Source organism: Grampus griseus (genome assembly GCF_964374135.1).
Source record: "Grampus griseus genome assembly, chromosome: 2".
In the NCBI taxonomy this organism is placed as follows: Eukaryota; Metazoa; Chordata; class Mammalia; order Artiodactyla; family Delphinidae; genus Grampus; species Grampus griseus.
Genome location: NC_139018.1, coordinates 4,382,462 through 4,403,727, shown reverse-complemented (window position 1 = coordinate 4,403,727; position 21,266 = coordinate 4,382,462). Strand labels below are relative to the sequence as shown.

Here is a 21,266-nt window from a genome sequence, read left to right as displayed (position 1 = left end):
CTGGATAATTTTAGGCGGTTTTGGTCGCCTTTATATTATTTTCTAGTGGTACCATATTTTGTAGCATGCGTCCAGAGACCATAAGTGAGTGAAAATAGTGTATTGAGAACTGGGGCTTTATAATTTTAATTAATTTATGTTTAATTGCATTTTCTGGAGGTTGGAGCCAAGATTTCTGTGTTTTTACCTATTAAAAGTGGAATCTTGTTCTGAAAAGACCCTTATGGCGACTGTCTCCTTGAAATCCTCGTATCTCTCTGGTGCAAGATGACAGTTGGGGGGCGCAGAGGGACCCCAGGACGTGTATGGGGGCGTGCTGCCTGACGTCCACAGGTGGATTCTGGCTGGTGATGGCAGGCGTGGCGTTTAGGGGACACAGCGGCCGTGCGCGATGAGCTGGGGTGGCCCCTGTCCCCCCTTCCTAGCCTGAGACCTGTTGGACCCCCCATCTTATGCCATATATGCCCCTGGCAGCTGCGGGCCAGGCGCGGGTGGCGGCGCAGAAGTTGTCTCCCGCGCGCACGCCGCAGGTGTCTGTGCTCTTGGGCTGTGGGTGCTGGCCGCGCGCCCCCTAGCGGTCTGTGTCTGAAAATGGTTCTCGGCCCGCTAAACCGGGCTTCAGGTCGCGCATGCGCACACAGCGAACACTTGTGCCCTGTCAATCAAATTTTCCTTACCCCCTCCCATTTCTCTCCCTCCTCCCCTTTGCTCTTCTCTTCCTCCTCCCCCTCCCTTTTCTCCTCTTCCCCCACCTCCCCTCCCATTTTCGTCCTCCCTCCTTTCCCGTCCTCTCCCTCTCTCCCATTCCTTCCTCCCTCTTCACCCCTTCCACCTCTCCCTCTTCCCCCCCTCCTTCCTCCTCTTTCTCACTCCCCCCTGCCTCTCCCTCTGACTGCCCCCTCCCTCCCTCTGCTGTTCCTGTGCTGGCCATTAGAGGTCATCAAGATGGTTTCTAATCCCACCCCCTCCCTGCCATAGGGTCTCTGTTCAAGGATGACATCATCCGCTTGCCTCCCTGTCTTCAAGGACCACCTCTGGATGCCAAGCTGATGCCAAGGTGCTTGCTGCTCACCTCCACCTCATGGTACTTCAACCCCTCCTTGTGGCAATTTACACACAACATGGTGGGCAGAATCCCTCACCCCTGCCACCCTCCTTGCACCACCCCCAGACCCATTAGCAGTTAAAAGGCAATTTAAAATGTTAACGAATTAGTTTTAGTTGTAATTAATTCATTTAAAGTTTAATTAATACTGAGACTTGGGCTTGTAAGTGGGTCCTCTAACCTTTGATCTATTGCAGAGGATGCTAGGAGCACGGATTCCTGGATGCCACCAGCATACAAAGCAGCCACTGGCAGTGACCCCCGGGACCAGGACGACGAAGGATGAAGAGGACCAGAACTGACCAGCTGTCCCTCTTGGCTAACGGCTTAAACCAATGCCCTAGTGAGGGGGCATTGGTCATTAACGCCGGACCTTTGCTATGCTTCTGCCTTGATGCTATGACTGCTTTTCTGTGTGTCTCTGCTTGTGTTAACATGTCAGCGACCTGGAGGGTTTCCAACCCCAGGGAGGTGTCAGTCTTTCTCAGTCCACCCCGTTGTTACCCCCGTGATGTTCTGAATGGAAGAGTCCCTGTGGGAACTTCTCAGGAGGGGGACCTGGGCCAAGGGCTTGACCAGCATCTCACTGGCGATTCCAAGGCCCAGGGTGGGCTTCTGGAATGAGCATGTGTCCCAACGCCGTGCTACTGAACTGCCAAGGGCATCCCCACCACCTCTGAGATCACCCTGTCCTTTCTGGGGAACGGGGTTGAGAAGAGCAACCTCCCAGGGTGTTGTGAGTATTGAATGAATCCAAGCAGCCTTGGGTAGGGCCAGGCATAGAGGAGGCGGTCAACAGATGTTTGTTGAAACAGTTTGGTTGGCCAGTCCGTCCCTACCCCTCTCACCTGTCTTACACCTCTTATTTATTCTCCCGCAGCGCTCCGGACAGCCCTAGTCCACGGGGCTCTCCCTGCACCAGGTAGGGGCTGCACCCAGATGGGGGCTGGGCTGACTTGAGTAAGGACATGCATGGCGCACGTGGTCATTTCCAGAGCACTTTCGATGTTCTGTGCCTCTGTTATTTCTATGTCCGATGTCCACGTGAATGAGGCCGCCTCGTTTACAGGTGAGGATGAATTTGGCATCGACTTGAGTAATTCTAAAAGCTGGAGAGCGAGAAGACGTATGTGAACAGAGCCCCTCCCTAGGGGACGGGACTGAGTCACATTTACAGTGAGGTCGCTGAGGCTGGAGGAGCGTCGCTGCTGGCAAGAGAAGGGGTCAGAGTTGGACCCTGGGTGCCATTTGTGGCCGCCCCTTACCCCCTGCCCCAGTTCTACTAAGAGCCCTTTGATTTCCAATCAAATGTTTGACAATGGGGCAGCCTGTTTGAAATCCCAGCTGCCCAGGGTGGTCTTGGGGGTCTTGGGTGGCCTCAACGCTGGTACCATGTGCTGGCCTCACCTCTCAATAATGGTGTGACCTTAAATACGTTGCTTAACTTCTCCAAGTCTCAGTTCTTTTCATGGCCTAAATGGGGATTAGGGGAAAAAAAAAAAAAAAGCAACACAAAAAAACACCCCCGTTTATCTACCCCACAGGGCGCTTTTGAAGGCCAAATGATGTAACCACTATGAAAGTGCTTTGTAAATTGCGAGATACGTAACACCAGGAAGCTGTCCCTGATTATCGCATGCCCAGCCCTGTCTCCTCTCAGTTAATAACAGCTAGCACCCACTAGGTGCTGTGCTTGCGCTCAATAAATAAATTCCAGAAGAAATAAAAACAGAATTAATTCAACAAACATTTTCTGGACCGCCTACAATATGCCCCGCACGCCAGGCCTGGTATGTGATACAAAGATGATGAAAACGGCCTCTTGGAAGCTAATTGGGGTCCTCGTTCGACCGGCACTTTCTCTCGTCCCCTTTTAAGCCAACCAGTTTTGTCCGGACGAGACAAAAACAACTTGGGCTGCTTTAGAGAAACCCGGCTTGGTGTAGACAATAGCTCCCGGGCTTCTGAAAGGGGCTGATTGGATTATGTGGCAAATGAAGGTGGAAGGATGACTTGGAAGGTGACAAATGAAGTGGGCGGAGATCTGCTGTGAGTTAATCCAGGCTATTAGGAGGGACCTTTTGTCTTCCAGAGGCTGGCAGGAGCTTTCACCACTGGGTTTTACATCCTTAATGCAAAGGACGCATAATTTATGGTCAGTGAAAACCCAGGCCCCGGTGAGATTTGAGTGGGCTGTAAAATTGCGCCTAGTGAGTAATTACAGGGAGCATTTATGTCTCCCTTTGCAGTTGGCAAAGACCTTTTTGCAACCATCAATTCATTTGAACCTCACAACTCCCTGTCCAGACCCGGGGCTGGCCTGAGCCTCCTAGGGGAAGAGGCCGTCAAGCGGCCTTCAGATTGGGGCGTCTGAGGCATCTGACACGGTCAAGGGAGAGGCGTCCCCTGCCCTGGCCTCTCCTGTCTCAGACCTGGCCTTCCGGCCAGCAGCGATTCCCTCCGAATTCCTAACTTTGCTCGGTCGGCAGCTCTGAGCCTCCGGGCCCCTCCTGCCCTGCTTTCTAGCCACTCTCTCTTTCCTTTCGCAGCCAAGCTTCTCGAAAGGCCTGTCTACACTTGCTGTCTTCCTTCCTCACCTCCAGTTTCCTCTCCAACCCACTGCTTCCTGACCTCTTCTACTCCGCTGATCGGCTGTCACTAAGGTAATGACTTTTCTGGAGGTTAACCCTGGACACGCTCATGGGCACATGCCACACAGACACGTACCCGGTGTTTCACATTTTCTAGCTCCAGTCACCTCTATGGACAGACACGCCCCTGTAGACCTCACAGAGTCACCTGCTCCTGGCTTTCCTCCTCCTTAGTTTCTGCTAAGAACTGGGGTATCCAGACCTCTCACCTTCTGGAACCTGCCTCTTAGCATCTCACCCTGGGTTGGTGTCTAAACCACCTAGAGCTGAGGCCTTGGGGTAGGTCAGTTTTCCCAAGCCACCTTTTTCTCAGTTGCAGTATAGGGTGTCTTTACCTGGCAGGTCAGGTGGGCAGTCTTGCAGGTAAGATTTTAAGTCCCACTCTTTGAGGGACTTGAAATAAATTCAATAAAGCGTTCATGAGAAAATACAATTGGGGTCATCATCAGATTTTCTTGTAGGTTAAGTTCCCACAGGGAGGACCAAAGAGAGAAGAAAGAAGTGGGGGGAGGGGGCAGTGGGAGAGAAAGAAGCAAAGACTAGAAAAGGGTACCAAAGACAAAAAGGTAGGAAAGGGAGACTTAGAAAATATGAAACCCCACCAAAACAAACAAACAAAAAAACCACATCCAGAGGAAGGAGTTTCTTCTTGGGTTAGGCAAAAAGAAAGTAAACAGGAAAAAGGTTTAAAATTCATTATCCCAGTGACAAATCCCAGGAAGCTTTCAAATCAAATTGCCCCATTTTGGGTTTTTAACTCCTTCTATCAGGTTTAACCTCTTTACCTCTTCCATCCTGGTTAAACGCCCCCTCGGCTGGTGATTAAATCCCGGAGCTACACGGAGTCTTTCAATGAATGAATGGCCGACAGAAAGAGCCCTTCCCCTCCCCCCAGCTGTGTTTTTCAGTTTTATTCCACTTTCCGCCCTTTTCCGTTAATGAACACAGGGCTAATCTTGGGCCTTGTCAAGGAAGAGGCTGCAGACGTTAATGAGGTAGCTGCTGGATCCCAGTATTCGCCTCATAAGGAGGCTTCTTTGTCTGGGAAGGAAAAACACACTGATTATCATAATAAGTGCCTCAGGGCCGCGGCCGCAGGGCACGGGCTTCGTGGGTCTGAAGCCACGCTTCTAATTTCGGTGCTGGAGCCCAGGATTCGTTTTGCTTCCCATTGAAGTCTCTGCCTCTGTCCCAGCTCGCGATCCATCGAGCGGGGTGGAAAGTTGCAGGCAGCTTTGGGCCGCAGATAGGGCTGCTTTGCGGAAAGTTCCTTTGTTCGACCCTACATGCAGACCAGCAATGGGCCAGGGCGTTTCAGGCCTCTGGGATCCGTTTTTCCAAAAGCAGAGAGATGGGGGTGCACGTTTCCAACTCTGCCTCACACCAGACGTGTTTTAGGACTCACTGGTGTCGAGCCTTTAACGTCCTCAAATGCTAGAAAAGCCAAGGCGTAGGCGTAGGCCCTGTAGAATTATCGCAGGGTCAGTGCCCGTGGGACGCTCCTTCCAGGTCAGGAAATGGATGGGTATTGGTACCCCAGTCCCCCCACCAAGGGAAGGGCATGGTTGGGGCTCACATTTGGCCCCCACATAGGATGAAGGACCAGCGATCTGTCAGGACCACTCAGATCCAGAACCTGTAGTCACTCCTTTTACCCCCTAAATGTGCCCCTCCCATATGTCCTGCGTGCCACCCACCCCCACCCAAATTCTCCCTTTCTGTCCTGATTCTTGGACTCCCAGGAGCCCATGAATGTCTTTATTTTTAATTGTTATTACCTTTTTTTTTGGCTGCACCCTGCGGCATGTGACATCCTAGCTCCCCAACCGGGGATCCAACCCGCGCCCCCTGCATTGGAAGTGCGGAATCTTAACCACTGGACCACCAGGGAAGTCTCCCAGTAATGTTTTTAGAGCAAGTGTGCCTGAGTTGGAAACTTGCCCTTAGGAATCCTGAGTTTTGGATGTTTCTCACCCCAAGACAGATCAGTCGAGATGAGATCACTCCAATTAAACCTCAGGCTCTACCCAGACCTTCAGCCAAATGGGGGGAAAAAAAAACAACTAAGGGGAAAGTGAGGTGTTGGGTGCAAGAACACTTTTAGTTGAAAACTTCCTTAACTTACTTGTTGGCTAAAGGTTCCCTGGCATTCATGGACCAGAATTTGATGCTCTTTCCAAGTTAACAAAACCAACCGTCGTCCAGCCCCCTAAATGAAAATGTTGAAGGAGGCCCAGGTGGCCGGTTGGGGCAACTCCACTCCTTTTGGTGGCGGTGACCCGGATGTTGCCTGGACTTGGGGACTGGATGAGGGCGAGCACCTCTGAGAATGGGGATCCCACCTACACTCCTCCGTGCACTTTTTGGAGAGTAAAATAATAGAGCAGTTCCTGGTGTTTCTAAAAGAGGATTTATTTTAAATAGGAAAAAACAAATAACCCATAGGACCCTTTTCACCCTCACATACATACTAATTAAAATACATGTCCCCAAGTCATTAATATTCCAGCACTTGAGAACCTGGGGAGGGGGTGGAAGGCAGTTGAATTCAACCTCTGGGGCCACCAGCAGAGGGGTCTGTGCTCTCGAGTGTATGCCTGTTTTAACCTGCATCCTTGTCTCCGTGGTCCCCCTTCTGTGCCTGGACGGATGCTGCTCCCAGCTGCCTATGCACACGGGACCCCTGTGCCCCACGCTTCCAGCCCAGAGGTCCTGCCCCGTGACTCCCAGGGCCCGCTGGTCTCAGCCTCCACCATTAAGTCAATTCCAGAGGCTCAGGAGATCCCCTCGACCCCAATTCTTCTGATTTTCTGTTTTTTCTGCTTTTATTGCCCCTTTCTATTCTCCATCTACCTTTTCTTCTCTACTTCATCACCATTTCCTCATCTGGTCCTCTGGGGGGTGTCCTAGGCCAGCCACTCCTCCTTTGGGTGTCCCAGCACCAGCCTGGCACAAAGTGGGGTTCAGTAAGAGTATGTGGGATGTATGTTTGGACAGGTGAGTCAATGAAGGAACTTGACTGCCATACGTGAGCTGCTAGGCGGGAGTTGCTGAGGATGCAAGAAGCTTTAGGTCAAAAGGGTGGAGGGTGGATGTCCTTTTACTGAGAGGAGTGGGCATTGCCCCACCCCCAGCCCCATTTGAGAGGGGGCCTCACCAGTCTCACCCCTTCGTTCACTCATGCGTCCATCCCGTCATCCAACAGTTGATCCTTACTGAGCAAGCCCACGGTCCGGCCCCGGGCTGGGCACCTGCCACCCTAGCGCATCCCTTGATGGCCTCTGCGTCCCCGGGGGGTGGCGGGCCAGGGGGTTGCTTCTGCCCAGGGTGGCCTCGTGGCTCCCGGGCACGGGGCTCTGCAGGCAAGGCAGGTGGGGTGGGGTGTGAGGGGCGGGCCTGGTTTGGCCGGCTGGGGGGCGGGGGCGGGCCTGGAACCTGCCCTTCTCTAGGGCTCGCCGCAGGTCCCAGCCAGCCCCTCCGGCCCTCTCGGCCTCCCACCCCATCCCCTAGCTGAGTGCTCGTGGCTGAGCTGGACCCCTGTACCTGAAGTTCAGGACTGAGGTGGCGGCGTACGGGCAGCTGTGGTGTATGTCCCCTTGGGCTCTGGCCACACAGGTCTCCCTCTTGAGTTGGGGTCCGTGAGCTGGACCCCTCCCTCCATGATGCCTTCCTCCCCCTGGGGCTAAGTCCAGCTCCTTTGCCCCCCACTTGTGGGCTGGGGCGTGTCCAACGTCAAGGGCCCCTGGCCGGGACCCTCCAGGGAGCACTGCAGGCTCTGCCTCTGCCTAGCTGCCCACCTGCTCTGCTCTCCTTGGCGGCTCCTCCCCTGGCTCCCCCCGCCCCTTGCTAGGTTGACTGCCCACCTGGGGATCCGCTTGCCCCACCTGACCCATTTCCCCTTCTCTGTGCCCCAGTCACTGGGCTTGGGACCCTCTGGGTCTCACCCATCCAGCCCTCTGCCTAACAGGTTGGTTTTCCTCGCTGAGCCCACACCTGTGGTTACCTGGCCCTGCCTGCTGCCCCGCCCACCTCCCACCTGCTTGCCTTTCGCCTGCCTCTCCCCCAGGGCAAGGAGGCCCTCCCCCTCAGGGTTGCCCAAGTTTCCCGTTGGTCTCCAGTGCTCGTGGCACCCCTCCCCTACCATCCTCAGAGGCCTCCTCCCATGGGCCTGGCCTCCCAGGCTCTGAGTGCCTGTGGGCTGCGGCCAGACCTCTGTCCTGCTCCCTTCCCCCCACCCCAATCCCCCCAGACTGCTTGTCATTCATGTCCTACCGGGCCTGCCTGTACGGCCGTCCTGTACCCACGAGTCCCAGGCTCTGCCTTGCCCCCGGCCTTGTGGCCGGTCTGGGGGCTGCCACCTGGCCTGTCGCTTCTGTTCTTGCGCTTCTCTTCTTGCACCTTCTCCTGTCATTGCCATCCCTACGAGCCACCTCCCTCCACCGAAAACCAGGCTACAGGTGAGACTGGGCTCCGTGTGTTTTCTAGGGGCGTGTGTGGTTTTTCTGGGGTCTCGCCTTGCCGGCGTTCTAACTTTCTGCCCCTCCCCAAGGTCAGCCCGTCCTCGACACCCTGGCGGCGACAGTCGGCTGAAGAACTGGATGGAAGAGGCAGGAGAGTTGCCCTGGACCAGCGCTCCTTCAGGACGGTCACCTGGCATCTCACGCCCACCTGGCGCCCCGCGATGCCCTCCTGGTTTGGGGTGAGTTTCTTGCTGTTCTGGGACACGACGATTTCATTAGGTTCAGCTCACGTCTCTCAGTTCAAGGATGTACACATTTAACCTGGGAGGGGTCACTTCCAAGGGCAAGTCCTCTTCTACACCAGACATGGGGCTGGGGTTCTGGAAGCTGCCTAGAGCTGAGGCCCTTGTGGGCCAGCATGGTAGGTGGGGAGCGTCCCCCTCAGGTCTGGGCCCCTGAGAACCAGCTCGGGCCGGGCACATAGTAGGTCCTCACAAAGCTTTACTGAGCATGTTAATGAAATGAATAGTGGTGCATTTGCCCTCCTAATGCCGGCCAGTGGGCTGCTTTGGAAATGTGGAAACAGGAATGCTTGTTTGCTGTGGAGCTGGAGAAACATTTCTCCCCACAAGCCACGGGAACGTCAGTCGCTGTGAGAAAGCTGGTTTCTCACACATGAGGCCTTGATAATGTCTTTTAATCAAATAGTGGTTTTTTTGAGTGAGTTCTTCTCTTGGCCTCTTCTCCTCACCCCTGAAATTGCAATGAGATGGGAACGTTTTGTTTGTTTAAATAAAATCAGTAATGGTAGAGCAGAAGAAAGCAGGGGATTACAGCCCCACGACTCACTCAGGGACTCCTCATTTGTTTATCTGGGGTTCACTTATTCAAGATGCGTTCATGGAGCCCCGGGAGGCCCAGGTGCCCAGGACCAGCTTTGCCTTAGGACTGGAGGGTCTAGCCGGGTGCCCCAGGAGGTCCCATGCGGTGCCATGGCTTGTGTGGCAGCTAAGCAAGGCGGACAGGGAGAGAGGGGGCTCTGCAGAGGGCGTCTTGCTTTCTATGGTCTGGGCGACTGAGCCCATGGCAGGGCTCATGGAGGGGCCTGGGGGTGTTTTCAGAGCCAGCAGCCCCAGTGGACTGTGGCTGCCTCTGTGCCCCACAACTGAGACATTCGGGGTAGCTACTGGGGCGCTTAGACGGCCGGGGTGGTGCAGGGGGGAGATGGGAAAGGCCTGGATGACGGGGGCGAAGTTGACTCAACTCCCCAGATGCTCATGGAGGCTCCAGTGGGCCCAGCACTGTCCTGGTCCCGATGCCAACAGCCCCCCAAAACCACCTTGATGCTCATACACGGCGTCTGTCTCTGTGACAGGGAAGGTGATGGATGGGGCTTACGTCAGAGCCGGGGTCCCTGCCTCGGGGTGCGCCCGCCTGTGTGTGACCTGCTGCCCAGTGGGCAGAGCGGCTGGACCCCCTGCACTCCCTGAGGGTCTCCGGTTTCCAGCAAAGCTTCCATAAGACTCTTTCATCAACCAGATTTTGGAGACAGCTCTTATGTAGCCCTGCCCTTCTCCCCTGAATTGGAAATGGGGTAGGGATGGTATTTTTTAATAACACCTGGCAGTGCAGGTAAAGGGGGGTAGAGGTATCCAGACCCGGGGGCGATGCCTTTGTCTGCTTGTTTTCACTCCCCGGAGAGCCCATCAGGCTGCAGAGAGGTGGAGAGGGTGTGCCCAGGTCTAACTCCAGGGAAGGGGCACTGGGCAGACTCTGCCCCGTGACATTTACTCCGCAGCTGGCCTTTGCCATCTGCAAACACAGTGACGTGGAAGAGAGGCCCGGGAGGGGAGCTTTTCAAAGGGCAGGATGTGGGCTCTGGGGTGGCATATCCAGAGCTTACCAGGAAGATCCGTGTAGCTCACTGGATGGAGCTAAATGCCCACGGCTCCTGGACTCCCTCGGGGATGTCTCGGGACCCCCTCAAGGTGGGCTGGGCCGAGGGGCAGAGTCAAGGTGGAGGCAGGCCCCCAGCCGGCCCCAGACTTTGCCAGCCCCCCGCCCCTCATCCTCAGCATTTGGGGTGGCCTGCGTTTGGGGTGTGTTGTACTTTAGAGACACTTGTGAATGCTCAGTCTCAGGTATACACATATTCTGGGTTTTGTGTGTTATTACGCAGAAAACAGAGAAAAATAGGTCAAGTTCTCCATTAAAGAAGTTGAAACATAACATCATCTATCAGCTTCGCAGCCGATCAGCCCAAGAATTGCAGCAAGGCCGTTATCAAGTGTTGAAAGAAATGATCATTTTCAGGAAAATTCTGTTGTGATGCATTGGCCCGTCCCCGAGCAGTAAGGGGTGGAATGATGCCCTCGCTGGCCAGACAGGCAGAGGACCCTGTCCTCTTGGCACGAGGGGTTCTCTGGCCACTTGTCTTTGTGCTGAGCTGGTCCCCGGGGCCACCTCTAGCTGAATGCTTCCACGTGGGCACAGGTATCAGGGAAGAGATGGGTGGTCTTGCCCGAAAGCTGGCCCTCGGGTCCCACCTGCTTCCCCCCAGGTGGATGAGGAAGGGGGCCGAGAGCGTAGCCCGGCCTCTGCGCTCCCGGAAAGAAAGAAATGCCCCCTCTCTCACCCTCAGATTTCCCACCTGCAGGGCCCCTGACCTAGAGCCTCCTGACTTGTGATTCAAACCCCAAATGTATTTCCAAGTACATTTCTCCAAATAATGTCAAAAACTGGCAAGACTTAAGGGCAACAGGATGCATGTGTTTCTTATTCATTCATTTACATGAAGGAACTTAAATGTGGTTTTTTTTATGAGCAATCTGACTTCCAGAAAGGAAAAAAAAAAATCACCCGTCTTTAATGAGCTTGCTAATGAATTTTTCCTTGAAAAGAGGAAGGTGGCTTTACACAGAAGGGGGTGTGGAGGGAGACAAATTAAGGCCCCAAAGGGTTAAAGGGCAGTGGACAATGTCGAATCCGGCATTGTCAGCTGAACCAGGAAGGCTTTGGGGCACTGGGAGCACTTTCTTTTCAGAAGACTGACATTTAACAAGCTGCAAATGAGTCCCAAGAACTGGTTCCCTTTCCCTTCTGCGTCTTTGAGCCCTGTCCCCTGTCCTCAAGGAGCTAAGGGGGTTGAGTCCAGCCTGATCTCCCATCCCTGGTTTGAGCAGATGGAAAATTCTGGAAAAGAGTTGTATCTTTCCAAATGAGGCCATCTCAAGCGTGGGGTCCCCATTTTGAAAGGGAGAGGCCAGTCTGGGTAGGGAAGGAGGGGAGGCTTTTTACTCTGGTGCCCGGTTCCAATGGGCAGCCCCAAGTCCCAGCTGCCTGAGTGTGTCTTCAAGAAGCCAGGCCCTTTTGGGGGGAGGGGTCTGCAGGAGGGGGTGTTGCAGAGGTAGCCCCCCCTCCTGGGTATGGAGTGAGTCAGTGTTTTGGAGCCAGGAGAGGAGGGGACCAGGGTGCCCTCGGGAATCCACTGGGAGGAGGCCGGCCTCCGACGGTATCGCCTACCGGGCATCCCCACACCCTGCAACGCCAGCGGGAGAGGCCCCTAGTTCATTTGGATCCTGTGCCCAGGTGAGCACAGAGAAGGGCCCGAGAGGCCCGTCTTTGGGGTTCCCGCACGGCCTGGAATTCCTAGTGCTTTCCAGATTTTAGACACTTGGTCCCGTATCCCAGTCTTCATTGTGAGGGCTTTGGCTGTCCAGAGCGGAGCAGGTGCCGGGTAGCCGAGGCCGGGGCTGGCCCTGACTTGGGGGAAGGGTGTGTGAGAGAGGAATTAATTATGGGGGAGGAGGGTGGTGGAGGGTGTAGTCATGACTCTCTTAATTGCTCTCCAATTTCTTTGGGCTTCAGAAAAAAATCCAGATGGAGAGTTCTTAAGTCCTCCTTCCTGGGAGTCGGGGGGCCAGGGTAGCGGGGGAGGAAGGCTGCCCACCACCTTTTGCCTGGCGTCTCTTTGCGGAGTGAATAGGGGTCTTTGGCAGGGGCTTAAGGAGGAGACTTAGCCTGGGAGCTCCCAGGGCGGTGCAGATGGAAACAAAGGCCCAGCAGAAAGGAATGTGGGGAGCCCCCCATGGAGAACAGCCACCTGGGGGTAATTGGGAGGCTGAGTGCAGATGAGTTTTCCCAGGTTCTGTGAATACATTCTCTCAATAGAAGGTACCTTTTCTTCCCATGAAAAGAAGGAAACCTCAATTACCTTCCCCTGAAACAGAGTGTGTGTGTGTTCCCTCTTGGTGGGGGGAGCTGGGGCGCTGCTGAGGGCCCCTCGCCCTTGTGTGTGTGCCCTTGTGTGTGTGTCGGGAGCTCCGAGGCGCGCAGGCGAGAGGTGACACGATGCACGTCTAACCAGCAACCCCGTCGGCGGGACCCTGGACATGCCCGTGCTCCCCCGTTCTAGGGCTTTCTTTTTGTGAGTTTCTCAGGAGGAGGCATCGGGGTAGCTGTGCCTGTAAACAAGAAGCTGATCAAACCAGACCTGATGCCCAAGAGACAGCCAAGGAGACGGAACTCAGGGGTGGAAAGTTGGGGCAGGAGGCCCGTCAGGGGGCCAGAGACTGACTGCACGTCTGTGCTGGCCATCCGGGACCACGGCTGTGCCGGTCCTTCTGCCTTCCCAGCCCTTTTTCAGTGCTGTCCTGTGGGTGGGGATAGAGGCATTCCTACCGGGTTGAGAAATTGGGGGTTTGGGGGCTCGGAGATCACGGGGCTGGTGTTTGCAGTTAGAAGGGGTAAGGGAGGGGGAGTCAGCAGGGCCTGTGGGGTTGGGGGCAGCCCTCAGCAAGGGGATCCTCTGAGCTGGAGGGAAAACAGTTTGCACCACCACTGCCCCAAACTGCCCCGAGGGCTCAGGCCCCTCTGGAGGAACCAGGGGCAAAGTCCCTGCCACGAGGGGAAGGAGTCCCGGGTCTCAGTCTTGGCCAGTATCTTTGTTACTGCTGGCTGCTGGGCCTCAGTTTCCCCATCTGTAAAATGAGGCAGTAGCCTACCAGTTCTCTGTATTCTATGAGGCAGGAGAAGCATGGGGTGTCAGCGCTAGAAAGGCAAGGGCCCTTTCCCCAGAAGAGGGGAGGGAGAGCCCCAGGTGTCCAGATTGGGCCCCCACTGGCCTCCCGGCTGAGAGCAGGGCACATCCCTGCTACTCAGGCCTTGTCAGTCGGAGGAGAGAGTTCAAATCGGGTGCTTCGGGCACCTGAGAGTCAGGCAGCGGCCCTGAATTGGCCCTCTGGGACCTGGTTCCAGCCTATGTTCAGCTCACACTGTGGGTGTGACCTTGGCCCCTGTCTCCAGCCCTCTGGGCCTGTTTTCCCATCTGTGAAATGGGACGGTGCAGGCTCGAGGTCACCTGAGGGTCTTTGGAGCTCTGATTCCTTCCAGTTGCTCCGTGGTCGTCTGTGGGTGGTTTGTTTCCTAGGTCTTTAGGATCAGAGGCTGGAGATCTCTGCTCCTTTGCCTTCCAACCCCCCTCTACTTTATTATTTTTTTTGCGGTACGCGGGCCTCTCACTGCTGTGGCCTCTCCCGTTGCGGAGCACAGGCTCCGGACACGCAGGCTCAGCGGCCATGGCTCACGGGCCCAGCCACTCCGCGGCATGTGGGATCCTCCTGGACCGGGGCACGAACCCGCGTCCCCCGCATCGGCAGGCGGACTCTCAACCACCGCGCCACCAGGGAAGCCCTACTTTATTATTATTACTTTTTAATTTTTTATTTTTTTTGGCCGCGCTGAGCGTCATGTGGGATTGTAGTTCCCCAACCAGGGATTGAACCCTGGCCCCCTGCAGTGGAAGGCGGAGTCTTAACCACTGGAAGGCCCAGGAAGTCCCACAACCCCCCTCTACTTTAGAGACAAGGAAACCAGAGACCCGAGAGGGCCGGGGTGGCAGGCTGTGGATGTGAAGCCCACCGCCCATGGCCAGGCAGTGGGGGAGCAGTCCTCAGCCTGTCTCCATGGTCAGCCTTTTGTGAACACAGATCTAATAGGACTCACACTCCAAAGCGGCTCCAGGGGGCTGCCTGCGTGCTGCGGTGCAGGGATTGCATTTATGGAACATTCTTCCACACAGGTGGGCTGCCGGCCAGGCCTGGAACACCTTTCGGGGCCGTGTAATGAGCCTGGCCCCGTGGCTGCAGTCCCAGGAGGGCGGGCCTGGCCGCACCATCCCCTGTGGCTCGCCCTGGGCCTTTTGGTGCTCCGGCTTTGCTCAGCTGAGAACTTCCTGAAAAAGCCGTCAGGGAGGCAAGTTCTGGAAAAGCCATCAGTCGTCCGGCTGCCCATCGCAGACTCAGTTTTGCAAACATCTCTCGCTGTCTCTTTGTGCTTCAGAGTGTGGTCATAAAGCGCTCACAAAACCCTCGGTCAGGCCTGCGCCCGGTGACTACCACGGTGGGCCGCAGCCTTTGTTTTGTGACCTTGGTTGCTACAATACCTGCAAGCTGAAATGAGGGATGGAAAAATTGCCCGCTTCAATTAGAATGGCAGACTGCCTTTCCCAAGGCTTCCTCTGCCACTCTATCCATTAACGGTAAACATACGCCAGATAGGACTTAATTCTCTCTAATTGCCACTCCTGAAGCAAAGAGTGAAATTCCAGGAAGAGGCATATGTAAACATCCTCCATAGCCCGGCCAACTGAAATTAGAGGGCTGATGGGGGCCAGCAAGAGCGAGGAGGACATGATTTCAAAAGCTGTCCCAATTACCTCTCCCATTTTCGTAAATGAGCCCATAATGTCTAGGGCCCTGGCCTTCACAAAGGTACAGGAAATTAACTCCGCCAAGAGCTTGCATTTGTTGGGGAAAGTTGTAAGAGGGTGCTCGTTACTCAACAGGTAGGCAGCGTGAGATCCGAGGCGAGGCTCACGGCTGTTTGTATAAACTACAGGCTCTATTTCTGAGAATCACCGTTTTATTAAAAATCATCCTTTTCCACCTTTCTCTGCTCTCAACATCCACAAATGATTTGTACCAAAGACGTGCCAGATCAATGAGGCCCCATTTGCCCCCAGAAAAGAGGAACTTTAAGAATTTTGAGAGGCAGAGCTTGAATCGTCTAATCCTCTCAAGCTGCAGAGGGCGTTTTCCGTGTAAGCAGCAGCACTTCCTGCGTAGATTACGGACGCAGCACACGCGTTTATGAGGTCTTCGATCCGTCGCTTGCGACAATTGTTCCTCTGGACCCTCTAAGGAGGCCTTGTGTTCTCCTTTGGTTCCAGACACTGACTCATCTCTGCAGTGTCTCCATCTGTTACGATTGCAGCCTGGCACCGCGGTGCTTATGCATCACGGCAGACCCGGGGCTGGGACACGCAGCTCGGAAACCAAGGCACGACTTTGCCGGGGCTGCGTCTTCAAGGAGCAGCCTGGGGTCTGCACGAAAGTTAATTACGGACAATCGGGAACTCTGAGGGTTCCTGGGGCCTCTGGGCAGAAGCAGGAAAAAACCCAGATGCTCTGAGCTGCTTTTGATTTCCCGGGTCCTATTAAAAGACACCAAAGAGAACCAAACTGGAACGACTCACCAAAGCCCTTTCCTGTGTTTCTTTGTCCCACGGGAAGAGGCAGTGGCTGTGGTCGTGCTGCGTTGGCCCCCCCAGGCGCTCACAGTCTCCTGGGGAGGGCTGGAAACTCTCCCGGGGGTGTCCAGCGCAACACGGGCACCCAGAAAGCCCTTAGAAAACCAGTCTACCCTCGGTCACCCATGGGCTGATGACTGCTTGCTTAACACTGATTTTTTAAAAAGACTTTCTGTTTCTTGGTTATAAAAGCAACCAATTAGGGGAGAACGGTGTTTGGGAAGCTCAGGGCCAGGGAAGGAATTCTTACAGGGATTGGAAGCAAGAGGTGAGCCCTCTGTGCCCAGCCAGGTCTTGGGCACCCCAGTGAGTGAACCACTGGGAATAGGGGGGCAATGGCAGCCGGGGCGGGCACCCAAGTGGCTTAAGTCAGGGCAGGGGGGTTGGAGAGGGTCTGTTCCTTCCTCGGGGTTCCTTGGAGGACCATGGGGCGCTCCTTTTTCATTCACCTTTTTCTCTAGCTTTTGTTATCATTCTAGCCCCTCCCCTTACAGTGCTGTTCAAACCTCAGCCATCACAGACCATCTGTCAGCCACACCTGCCCACCTTCACTAGAGCCTACTAAATGAATGTTCAAAATCAAGTCCCTCAAAATATTTTTAAAAAATGAACAGCCTCTTTTTATTTTTCTTCTGAGCAGTTTTAGATTTACAGAAAAAGTGAGTGGCAAGTACAGAGAAGTCCCATACCCCGCCCCCCATCCCCTGATGTTAACATCTGGCATTAATGTGGCACATTTGGTATCACTGAGGAGCCGACCTGGATAACATAGTTATTCACTGAAGTTCATAGTTTATATCATTCGGGGTCACTCTTTGTGTCCTACAGTCTGTGGGTTTTGACAGGTATATAATGACATGTGTCTATCATTATTTAACGCTTTTTAAAAAAACTTTAAGGCAAATACTTGAAGTCAAAGACTTGGTGTAACCGGTCAGGCTTTTATATGGTGCTGATGAAAATTTGTATGTAATTGTTAAAGTGAAGGTGTCTGTCCAGGCAGCATCATCCTTCATCTTCCATCCCATGGTTTTAGGACACACTGCCCATTCAAGACTCCACAACCCTGGTGTGGTCCTCAGCCACTTCCCTTGTCTCATCCAGGGCCAGGCGCCCAGCTGACCGCAGTCCCATCATGCCTGAGCACATGCTAACGCTGGCCTGGCTGTGCCCCGGGGTGCCCTTCCCTCATGGTGGAATGTCCTGCCGGGAAGCCTTCTACCCAGTCTTTGGGTGTGTCCAGCTCAGCTCTCACTCATGAAATGGCCCTGAGCCTTTGGGTTCCATAAAAGGGCACTTAGCATCATGGGTGGCACCAACCAACCCAAGGGCTCTTGGGTTGAGAGCCGTGTCCACACCGCCACACCTGCCCCATCGGCTTCAAATACCCCCGGAAGCTGTGGTGGGGAGCTTGGCGGGTGAGAGAGTGAGCCAGTACAGTGAAAAGCAAAATGCTTGGCTTCACCAATTCCACGCTCGCTAGAAGCTGGGGCGTCCCTGCTTCCGTTGGGTGAGATTCTATTTCAGTGACCCAGTGCTTTCTCATTCCAGCTGAAGCCGTCTTGAATCCTCCGTGGGACAGGACCGTGGACACGCCACCCCAGTACCCTCCAGCTCCAAAATCGTAAGTTGCTGGGCCGTGGGGAGCACCTCTGTGGTTGGTCACCAGTGGGGGCCGGCTGCCACCCAGAGCAGCCTCGTGGGAGGGGCTGGTGAGCGCTGGTCCGTGGTCCGCTCACGGGGAGAGGGGTGCCCGGTGAGCCCAGTTGAGCGTGGACCTGGGGGGCTTGTGTTCGGAGGCAGGACCCCCCCAGCCTCCTCGTGTCGTCTCTGTGGCAAAAGAATTCTATAGGCGGCTTCAAGTGCCGGACCCCCAAAGAATGTTTCCTCTTTCACTCCTCTAAATGAATGGCCCTTTCATTGCTGAGTCTCCCTTTGGCTCTTATGCCGCAGGGCAGACTAGGATGGAAGTGGCCTAGCTGGGGGCCCCTTCAAAGGGCCAAGGAGAAAACGCGGGCCAAGAGACCAGCCTCTCAAACAGGCTTCGAGCTGCAATGACCTTCACTTACCTTCCCCCCCTTGAAATGTCTGGAAAACGGAATGGACAGATTTTCTGTCTTCAAAGTTTCCGGCTAAACCTCTTCAAGTTCTTTATTGTTTGGGACTGAGACACTCAGCAATGGTAATGGGTAGTTCCTTTTGTATTTGCCTTGAAAGGCCAAAATATTTTTATATGGCTACAGACAAAGCCGTCTGTTTTCAGATGAACTCTATGTCCGTCGTTTCCCACCGGGGAGATCATGTATACCGTGTGTGTCTCTGTGCACTCTTGGGTCTTGAAACAGGTTTCTCATGGGGATGGCCATTCACAGGGGTCCACGGGGAAGCACCTGCCCCACCAAGGGGGCCTGGGGACTCTGACCCTCATCTGTGTAGGATGTGACCCCCGGGGGGGCGGCGGGTGTTCTGGCTGCACTAACATGTACTCTGCCTGTGCCTGCATCCGCCATGCATACGTGTCAAGGACTGTGGGCTGTGCTCACCTTGGTGGTTCACTTGGTGGGAAGAAGCTGGAAGGTCAAATATACTGTGAATGTTCTATTGTTCTGGTTGGGAGGTCATTTTGCTGGGCTCTGTTACCTGGTCCAAATGAGTGAATGGATGAATAAATGAATGAAGGCATGAAAGAGTGAAGAAACTAATAAATAGGTAAAGAGGCGTACCCTGAAGGAGATCCAATTTGATGCACAGGAGCTCGATAGATAAGTCAATAAAGCATTGAATCAATATATAAATAGGGCCACGCAGGAACCGATGTCAGGTCATCGTGGACTAAGGGAACACGTGCAATTCAAGTATATAGCGCCTAAAGTCTGTCCATAAAAGAATAAAGCCTAGATGAAAGGATGAATAAGAAGTCGAGATGCATAAACCAGTGGTGAGGGTGAGATTATGCGGCCCATCAAAGTGAAAAGATGCAAGAGAAAGGGCACAAATGATTGAAAGGAAGAAGAAAAACGGAAAGACGCAAAATAATAGCTAAGCAGGAAGATGACTTTTAAAATTAGGGGGTGAGAAAATATATAAGGAGGACTATGTCAGGTTATTAGAAGCCAAGCATTAGGATTAGTCCAGATACGTGCTCCAGCCATAGAAAAAAAAGAGAAACAACAGAGGAAGAGTTCAAAAGATAGTTAAAACCGAAAAAGGACCCGGGGGACCAGAGATGAGAGTTAACTTTAACCAAATTTTTCTAACTCTGGGCACACATAAATAAATAAACACTGAAATGAAAGAAAGCCAAAAAAAAAAAAAAAAAGAAAAAAAAGGAGAAAGGAAAGGATGGGATGAATAAGTAGTGGACATACATGGACCCAGATGGGAGCGTGGCAGGAGGGGCTTTGAGTCATCCAGTCCTGGGACCTGAGGTCTGTTCCATGAAAGGACGAAAAAAGAGAGAGAACAAAATAAAACATCTAAATAAAAATCGAGAAATACGGAAGAAAAAGTAACAAGTGTTCAGTCCAGGAATACATTAGTGGGTGAATAAATAAACATATAAAAGAAGGCAGTGCTAGGAGTCGAGTAATAGACTGTCATGAATCAAGGGTTATGGCCGGTCCAATTCTAAAAGCCACAGTACTATCAAAACATAATAAGTATCACCATAAAGAAGTGAATGAGTATCTAGAGAAACAAAGGCATGATAGAGTGAGGTGGGGAGGGGCCATGGCCACAGGCACTCCTCAGGGGCCTGTTGGAAGGTTGTAATTAATCCCCCCCACCGTCTGGGCACCAAAGATCCAGGAGGATGAAAGAAGACAGATGAGAAAGGAGGAGATTTGGAAAGCTGCAACAAAAGAGAGAAAGAAAGAGTTAAGAGGTGGTAAATGGGTATATTCTTGGAAGAGGGTTAGGCTGGGAGTGATAATAAAGGACCAGCCCAGACTGTAGATCACAATGGGTCAAAATCTGGGCACTCCATTAGTAGAGGAGTATATACCTAATAAGAAGAAAAACACAGCAGGAAGGAAGAATGGTATGAATGAAGGAAGGAAGGAATGAATGAATGACACGCGGAGAGGCAGGGCCCCGGGATGCCGTTTGCAGGTAACGTTAGGATTCATCAGTTCATGGCACCAGAGCGCTGAAGAATGAAAGAATGCAAGAAAGAAAGAGTGAGAGAGTGAAAGAGAGAAACAGTGAAAGTGGGAGAGAAATGATAAATCAGAGATTAAATTAGAAACGAAAAAGGAAAAAAGGAGAAAGGTAATATATTAACAGACAGATAGATAAATACATATATAGGAGAGAGCAGCTCTAGGAGTAAGAATGAGAGGGGGGCCTGAACCAAGCACAGTGATGAATTCACATCTGGGCTTCTGAGATGGGCCGCCACCTACCCACCCAGGAGGCAGTTCAAAGCTGAAATGCATAAGGGAGGACCTCAGTGAGGCCAGGGAGGGGAAGGCCCACTGCTTGTAGATGATCATGTACCCAATTAGGTGCCCCTGCCAGCGAGAAGTGTAAAAACACTCACCAAAAAGGAAGAAAACCCGAATGGATGCATGAATGCATGAATGCAAGAGTGAATGAGAAAAGAGATTTGCAGTGACCAAGGAGGCCGGTCCTGCAGGGTGTTAGGATTCATCCAGTCCCTGGTGCCCGATCTCCAAGAGAAGGAAAGGCGGTAAAAAAAAAAAAGGCTGAGAGACTGGTAGAAAAAAACAACTGAGCTTGGAGGAAAAAAATAAAACAATTTAAAAAAGGAGTAAAGAAGGTAATAAATTAGTGAGTCATACAGTGAAGTCTGTGAGAAGGGACTGGCTTAGCACAGACCATCCACATTAATTCAGATCTCCGGCCCCGAAGTTGATAAATAATAAAAACAATCACATAAATAAATGCCTGAAGGAATAAATTCACACATTCCATGAGAATGTGAGAAAAAGTCTGAAAAGTTATAGGAGGGACTGGGAGAAAGAAAGATGAAAGAAAAGAAAAGAAAATAGACCTGTGGAAGAAGAGGCACTTCCTGGATGAGTACTTACATATAATAAACAAATATTAGTCATTAAATACAATAATTAGTAAGAGCTGAGGTTCATCATAAAGAAAGAATAAGTAGAGGGATGGCTGTGTGAACAAATGAATGAGAAGAATGATTTTGATTAATTCACGTCTGCACCCGAGGCTCACGGGAATAAAAGAATGCAAAAAAGAGAGCGGTGAAGGAGGGGCGTAGACAATTATGACAGGATGGATATTAGCAATAAAAACATATTGAAGGAATAAATCAATACGTACATAATTCTACGAGAGAGAGGGCCATGTTAGAACAAAAAAACGAGACGGCACCGCGAGCCAGGAATTATGACTGATTCAAAACTGGGCTCTTGAGATAGTTAAATAAATCCTCAACCAAATCACCAGTATGAGGAATTAACAAACAAAAGCGAGCC

The 21,266-nt window shown here is 52.9% G+C and overlaps 1 long non-coding RNA gene across 4 annotated transcripts in view; it reads left to right on the top strand.

Annotated features, from left to right (window-relative positions):
• The window catches only part of LOC309819516, a 34,089-nt gene that overhangs the window by 1,613 nt on the left and 11,210 nt on the right, over nt 1-21,266 (top strand). The window contains exons 2-7 of one of the 4 annotated variants that reach the window (XR_014296434.1): nt 979-1,084; nt 1,303-2,027; nt 3,655-3,768; nt 8,306-8,455; nt 17,356-17,428; nt 17,758-20,487. This is a non-coding gene — a long non-coding RNA (uncharacterized lncRNA). Of the gene's footprint in view, nt 1-978; nt 1,085-1,302; nt 2,028-3,654; nt 3,769-8,305; nt 8,456-17,355; nt 17,429-17,757; nt 20,488-21,266 lie in introns of those variants that run through there. The other 3 variants (XR_014296431.1, XR_014296432.1, XR_014296433.1) reach the window with 3 other exon arrangements.